Source organism: Sinohyriopsis cumingii, chromosome 3 (genome assembly GCF_028554795.1).
Source record: "Sinohyriopsis cumingii isolate HCF-2022 chromosome 3, ASM2855479v2, whole genome shotgun sequence".
Taxonomy (NCBI): domain Eukaryota; kingdom Metazoa; phylum Mollusca; class Bivalvia; order Unionida; family Unionidae; genus Sinohyriopsis; species Sinohyriopsis cumingii.
This window is the reverse complement of record NC_142963.1, coordinates 38885838-38894427: the sequence shown is the minus strand read 5'-3', so window position 1 is coordinate 38894427 and position 8590 is coordinate 38885838.

Sequence of the window (8590 nt, the reverse complement as noted above, 5' to 3'; positions counted from 1 at the left end):
TCTCACACAGTTGCCGTTTTCTGTCAAATCCACATTTTCCCTATCAATTCAGATGCCGATGTGAGCAGCACGTGACACTTTTCGTCCGACCTAGGAAATATTGTGCACTGCAAGATTGGATTGACTGTTTACTGTAATGGCAGTTTTAGTGTAAAATCGTCGTGCATGAGGTTGGTGCGTCATTTCTGTCTGGATACTTATTGTGGGACCGAAGGTGTCCATAATTTGAAAAGTTATGGTCCATACTTTCTTTCAGGTCCGAATTAGATTTGCATTTACGAAATAGTCGTCAGTAAACAATATATCACGAACTGTTACTTCCGGTAACTTTTGTCTTTGCCTGTAGTGTCAACTAATTGAAGAGTTTGCCATCAGTCCGGTATCTGATGTCTGTCCCTCTGTCATAGTCAAGGAAGCTATCAGTAAGTATAGTAGAAAAAGTCCTGAAGAGGATCCGGGATAAAAAACAATCTTGTTAGACTCCTTTTATGACAGAGAATTGCTAATTCACCATGCTGAAGAGGATCCGGGATAAAAAACAATCTTGTTAGACTCCTTTTATGACAGAGAATTGCTAATTCACCATTTTGAGCAACAGAAGCGAGGACGCAATCATGGATTTGCAGAACTATGACACTGAATTCTAAGGGCGACCGAATTTGACCATGATCTTCGAAAGGTTCCCACGACTGACTGTGTCAAAGGCTTATGACAGTTAGATTAATGTCTTGGAAAGTTAGACCTCTATTCCTGGTATATGTTCTGGCGTTAACAAGCTGGAAACACCATGTATGTGGTCCCTCGTCCTTTCATGAAGTCACACAGACTCTCAGGCAGTAACCCTGTTCAGTATTTTATAATATAGGCTATTTAGCAGAATTCTGGCTTGGAAGTTATCTGACATGAAGGAACTGACCGATGGCTGTCGATTGATTGCTTGATGCCTCTCCATTTCAACAAGTGATGGATGGATACCTGTAATCCTAGGTTATTGTTCTTTCAGTCTAAGTGGATAGCAGAAGTTCATTTAGTGTATGTGCCATGTTCGAGGATCAAGTTTTGTAGACTTCTTTTACTCTATCATCCACTCCATGTGCTTTGCCATTTGACGGATGTCAATTTCTATATCGTTTTCGTTTGATTCTAGAGGATCAGCATATAATGTATTGATTTCCACTTGGGCAGCCGATCATTTGCCTTGTGGATGATATATGATGGTACATTGAGGATGTGATGGAAGTGTTCTGTCCATTTTTGTTGTATATTGTTTTTGTCATTAAGCAGTTTGGTGTAGACATTCTTAGCTTTAAAGATGTTCCAGATGACTGTGGCCCGTATATTGTCTTCAAAGCATCATCGACGTAGAACTGAATTTAACAAGCCTTGTTGATCATCCAGTAGTCGGGGAACTCATTGAGGATGCATTGAACAATCTTCTTGATAGTGGCAAATGATGGCTTCTCAGATGATGAAGCGCCGTCTTCTAAATAGGTTTTTCCAATCTGGTGTTTATCAGTCATTAGTCACCGTAAAGCAGCATCGTTCTATCACATCAGTTGTGATCTTTACGCGTGGTAAGAGTGAGAGTTTGTAATGCTGTACGGTACATAGAGTCTCGAAAGAATAACAAAGTATTCTCTACTTCGAGGAGTTCGCATCATCGGTTTGTAGTTGACTACTAAGATCTTCAACAAATGCCATTTTCGCATTATTGTGTTTAAATGTGCAGACATTGCGATTTTTGTGCACGTGATAGACTCGTCTTCTGTTCGGCTGATTTTCGATATTGAGCTCTGTTCATATTATGAACCTCTAGTCAATCATATATTTTGCAATTCCCATGGCTTTCGTGGCATGGACATTCCGCTTATCCATTCTGTAGACAATGACTTAGGCATTCAAATGCAAGTGTTTGGAGCGTGGGTCTATCTAATACGTCTTGAGGTTTGGCAGGCGCAATATTGTCTTGGAAAATAGGAAGCCATGTTGCGAGTTTGGTTATATTGTAGTACATGACCTGACACCTGGCCACGTCAATTGGTTATGCCTATTCTAGCACTGAAGTCAACAATGATAATGATCTTGACTGCCCATGGTACTTATTAAGTACTTCGGGTCTTCATAACGTGTGTCCCTGTATCTTCTTGGATTTTTAAGATTGGTGCAAAGGCTCTCTCTCTCTCTCTGTCTCTTCTCGCTCTGTCTGTCTATCTATCTTTCTGTCTATCTGCCTGCTTGTCTATTAGTCTGTCTCTATATCTGTCTCTTTGTCTGTCTGTCTGTCTCTTTCTCTCTATCTTTCTGTCTCTCTCTCTTGCATTGCGTTATCTTTGTCGTGTTGTTAGGATTTCTCTTGCTCATTTAGGATTCCTGTCAGAAGCGGTATACTGCGCAGGGTTAAAATGTAGCGGTCAATGTTAATTGCATCTCTCTTGCCGCTTCTTGATGCTGATTGATGCTATACAGGGTTGATCAGTCTCCCATTGGGCTGTCTAGTTCTACTGCTACTTGTGGGAGGTGAATTGTAACCATATAGCCTGTGTGTCATAGAATTAGGCAAAAAACGAACTTGGTTTCACTTTAGAACTATTTGACTATTTTTCGCTCTACATACGTACAGCGTTATCTAGGGTAGGTCAGTTAGGGATACAGGTCGTCAGGGTATACAATGTTACTTGTGTAAGGAATGGGGTCATGTTCAAGCAAAATGTCCTAAAAGAAAGGGACTTATGCATAAGGTAGCCGTGGCTATACAGAATAAAGGTGTATCTGATAATCTTGTGCAGGTGGAACCAGGTATTCATTCACTTGGCACGTGTCTTTTCCCCGAAGCGCAAGTACCAACCGCGAGAGGTTTCGTGAACGGTCGAGAAGTCGTAGCATTACGTGACACTGGTTGCAAGGGTGAATGATCAAACGCAGTCTCGTGCAGGATAACCAAACTGTCGGGTGGGAGTCCCCATGTATGCTACTCGATCAGACGATCGGTTGCATTCCCTTTGCAAGGATCACGGTAGAAACACCTTTCCTAACCGGAACTGTTGATGCCCTTTGTATGGAAAAGCCTATTTACGATCTGACGATCGGTAATGTTGAAGGTTCCCGTATTCCAACCATGGCAGATTTCAGGATACCTTTTGGCCCAGGCAGTCAAAACGCGAGCTCAAACCCAACGACAGAAAAAGGCGTTTCAGAAATTAATAGTCCCTGAATCGATCTCCGGAATTTCGCGTCACGAATTCAAACGAGAACAAGAACGTGACGAATCCATCAAAACTGTTGTTGAGAAAATCGCGTCCGGCGCAATTAAACACTGCAAGGGTGGGGACAGCTCGAGATTCGTTCGGAGGAACGGGCTAATTCATAGGGAGTTTATCACTCCGGAGGGTAAGAGGTGTTGGCAATGGTCGTACCCCAGAGATACAGATCTCAAGTACTTAGGGTGGCACATGAGTCTATCAGGGCAGGACGCCTAGGTAAAACGATGATCACCAGCAGAGTAGTCGCTGAATTCTACTGGCCTGGTGAGAATGACGATGTCACACGATTCTGTAGGTCTTGTGACGTATGCCAGAAAACCGTAAGTAAGGGAAGGGTCACAAGGGTGCCCTTAGGACAGATGTCATTAATAGATACACCGTTTAAAAGAGTGGCGGTGGATATTGTAGGACCAATACAACCATTTACCGAAAGGAAGAACCGGTATATTCTTACTCTTGTGGATTACGCAACCAGATATCCCGAAGCCGTAGCGTTACCGACTATTGAAACGGAACGGGTGGCTGAAGCATTGGTTGACATCTTCAGTAGGGTAGGGGTGCCAGAAGAAATCCTTACGGATTGTGGTGCCCAATTCACCTTCGACCTCATGGGTGAAATAAGTAGGCTGTTGTCCATCAAACAGCTAAACACTTCCCCATACCATCCGATGTGCAATGGACTGGTAGAAAAATTTAATGGTACCCTGAAACATATGCTACGAAAAATGTGCACGGAACGTCCGCAAGACATTTATCGCTATTTGAAGCCGGTTCTGTTCGGTACTGTGAAGTACCGCAAGAAAGTTTAGGGTTTTCACCCTTCGAATTGCTGTACGGAAGAATAGTTCGAGGCCCGATGCGTATACTACGCGAACTATGGACAAGTGACGTCGCGAACGAGGAAATAAAAAATACCTACCAGTACGTGTTAGATCTGCGAGAGAAACTAGAAAGTAGAAAATACATGCCAGATGGCACGTGACGAATTAATGAAATCGGGACGCAAATATGCCAAGTATTATAACCGCAGAGCGCGAAATAAGAAATTTCTTGTAGGAGATCAGGTTCAATTGCTTCTTCCTACTAGCACAAATAAGTTACTAGTCCAGTGGAAAGGTCCCTACGAAGTTAGAGGTCAATAATGACATGGACTATAAAATTGACGTAGACGGTAATTTAAAGACATTCCATGCTAACATGCTTAAATTGTACATCAAGAGACAGAGAGACAATGTAGAAACGTGGGTCTTGAATGTCGTTTGTACTGTAGTCATCGACGACGACGTAGCAGAGTGGGGACCGCCACAAGATAGAGCTTTGTGGGCGCTGAAAGAAAAACTAATCAGTGCACCTATATTAAAATTGCTAGATGTTAGCAAACCCTTTATTTTAAGAACAGATGCCTCTGAAACTGGGTTGGGGGCAGTTTTACTGCAAGAGCAAGATAACAATAAGTTACCCGTAGCTTACTCGAGTAGGAAATTGCTGCACATGGAGATAAACTATTCCGTTATTGAGAAAGAGTGTTTGGCCGTAGTGTGGGGAATTGGGAAGTATCATGCGTATCTTTTTGGGAGAGGTTTCGTTCTCGAGACGGATCACCAACCCCTATTGTATTTTAACAAGGCCAAGGTCGCTAACGCTCGATTGATGAGTTGGGCGCTGACACTACAACCTTATCGCTTCCGTGTAGAGGCAATAAGAGAAGCTGAAAATATGAGGGCAGACTATCTGAGTAGGGCATGATTGAAAATTTGGATAAATTTTTACCCAGTATAGAAAATCCAGATTGCAGTATAACCAGTGTAAATATTGTAACATATCATTAGTAGTTATTTTTCTTTTATTCTGTGAAAGTATTTTTTTAAATATGTAAACAAAATTTCTCTTAGGGGGAGTTATTGTCACAGAATTAGGCAAATAAAACTAACTTGGTTTTGCCTTAGAACTATTTGACTATTTTTCGTTCTACATACGTACAACGTTATCTAGGGTGAATAAGTGTTTTTCCAGGTAAGCGACTGTATTAACATGTACCTCACCGGAAATTACTTGCAACGAGGGACATTAATAACATGATATGCACGGGTATTTTACCCTGATTATTGCTCATTCTCCTATGGATTTAAGTAAGATCAATTTCTAAACCTACACGGGTCGTTTTGGATCACGTCAAGGAGTGTACGCTTTCCATCGTTCTCCAGCCATAGGGGTAAGTGTTAAATTTATATTTCATTTGATATGCGAAGCTTATTCGGTTTGTAATGTCATATGCATTTATTACAACGCAGATTTGAACTTTGAATTACTAGTCACTATTAGAGGTTAATGTATTAGCATATATCTAGAGATTTTACAGAAACTATTATTATGACCAGTTTGGTTTTATTGTAGCTGATTGTGACTGTGACTGTGACTATGACTAGAGGTGTCTAGAGCTATCTGATTCTGTTTAGAGCTGTCTGGAGCTTCCAGAGTATTTAAAGCTGCGTGCTATCGATACGTGTGTCTGAGCCACGGACGTAGAGATAGCTAATTAGAGGGCGATGTATGCTGTCTGTACGTGTGTATACGTATGACTGTACATGTGGTGGATCCATGAAGGTACGAGCGGCGGATAAGAGTGTGGGCCAACCCAAGGAATCGTGCGACTGTACAAGGGTCTAGACGCATACGTTTGGTTCGATTGTTGTTCCAATTGGGTGCATTTGTATGTTTATATGATTATTTTGAATCTTAGTTGTGTTCATAAGATAATTTTGAATCTTAGTTGTATTCCAAGAAATTATGTGAATCTCTCGCATAGTTTATAACATTATTTTGAAACATATTTGAATATCATAAGATTATTTTGAATCTTAATCAGAGTCCAGACTTGAGATTATGTGAATCTCTGTTCCAGTGCATAATACTGTTTGAAACGTATCTGCAGTCCATGAGGTTTATTGGATCTGTATTTTATATTGAATTCATATTTTTGGTTTATTTTCAATGTGTGAATGTTTGTGTAGAGTGATTGGGTCAATCGTATATTGAGAGCGTGAGAAAATCATTGTATTTTTACACCATATATTTTTCTTTATCAGTTACTTTCATAAATTTCCATCTTTCACACATTGTGTTTGTCTTATTCATTTAGTCCAAAAGCCCACTCGGTTTCTATTCTGCGACACTGCGCCTCCCTGTGTGCAGGTCTGCAGCTCCCAATATATTTACACATTTTACTTCTCACTTGCTCATCGCCATATAACTTGGCGATGTCGGGCTGGGGAACTTGAATGATGGCGTGTGCAAGATCGTTTTCTTTAGGGAAAGCTGCGTATAGTTACCATCCGTTACCTGACTAAATCCACTGGCACTAGAGAAGAGCCGGAATGGCATCGAGTTCTTCAAGCTAACGCAAAAAGATCCACGTGTTTCATTTTGAATCAATGTTATTTAATATCACTATTTGACCACACAATAAATCACTAGCGGGTAAAACAAAAAAATATATATACTCAACATCTGGATGAAATAAACATTATTCATCATATCTTTTTAGAAACTCTATACTATGATCACCCTTGGATATTGTTCGGATTTATTTCAGTTATTTATTGCAGTGACCAATACCACATTATATAATATCCAATACCCTACTATACCATCTGTCAACACGTAGTCTCTAGTGATCAAAACCACATCAGCTTCAATAAATAACCTTACAATATGCCATCAGCACGCTGACCAATATCCTATCATCTATTATCCAATACTCAATTCATAATATCCAACATGCCTTGTATACCGATCAGTACCCTGTCATCTACCTTCCTGCGATTCAAATCATAACATAAGCACGTCGTGTGTAATGACCAATACCTTATGATGTATGCCCCACATATACAATGAACACGTGGTGTGCAGTGGCCAAAACCCCTCATCTGCTACCCAACATGTGATATATAATATCCGAAAAGCCGTGTGTAGTGACCCACAACCCGCTCCCTACTATTAAACACCCCATACGATGCCATCATCAAGCCGTGACCTGTTGAATAATGACAATATGTATATAACAGAGATTAATATTAACTATACCACGGATCATGTCGGATGTATAAAAAAATTCGATTTATCTTCTCGATTATATAAATAGCTTTAATCAAAGGAGTTAACTCATGAAATACAAATACGGAAGTGACAAAAATAAGATCCCGAAAGTGTCATGGCCTTTAGTGGAGACTTGCTAAATAAAAATTAGATTATAGTGACCTAGAAAAAATAATTACTAAATAATAACACTAAATTTCTGAACTGTCGTGGACTTTAGATGCGACTTAAAAGAATCCCGGAAAATATTTTTCTGTACTAAATGTAGAAATAAATTCGAGACTACAGAAGACTTTAGCGGAGATTGAAATAAATTCGAGACTACAGAAGACATTAGCGGAGACTGAAATATGTCCGGAACAATGTTAAAATATGTTCGAGACTAATTGCAATGAAAAGTTTCTAAAATGGTGAGGAATTTATTGAATATTAGAAAGAAGTGGATTTCAAAATAGTAAAATTGTACAAAAATTGTTTTTCAAAGTGTTAAAAGGTTTCAAAGTGAAAATGTATATACTAAAAAATTTACAAAAGATAAATAACTAACTATTATGAATTTAATTATAACTAAAAAATCCGTTGGCAATTTCAGTTTAAATTGTTTACAAAAGGTATTGTCAAAGGTACATATGAAAATGATAAATTTGATTGACTAACGTCACATATTAACTTACTAAGAAAAACTCAAAGGAGGCTGAGACGTTAAGGGAAACATTTCCTTCGGAAAACTTCTTGAAAGATCGACACACTGAATTCAAAAGAACACGTCCATAAGAAATATTTTGTTTTTAAGTAACAAGCCTACACATTTGTTCTCAAATTAACATTTCGCATCATACCCGCTAAATGAAACCTCAGTTATGAACAAGGAGGGTTGTTGCACGTCACTAATATTTTATTTACAAATACCAAACACATTAAGCATGAACATATTGACAAAGTTGTCAATGCTGGGTAGTCATAAGATGCTTTCAATAATCTAATACATGTCATTTTGTCATCGATACACGCTCCGTTTAAGTGCTAAAGAAAAGTTTCATAATGTTATCAAGACCACCTCAATATTTAATCATCGTTTCTAGAGCACTCACTGTCAAAACCAGTCATTATATGTTCTTAGAGAGGTCCATGATTGCATTCATGAACAAAATATACAACTTCTTGTTCACACATAATAATCTGATCCTTGTAAACTCACAATAATGAATTGAGCAGATACGGTATTTTTCTCATAC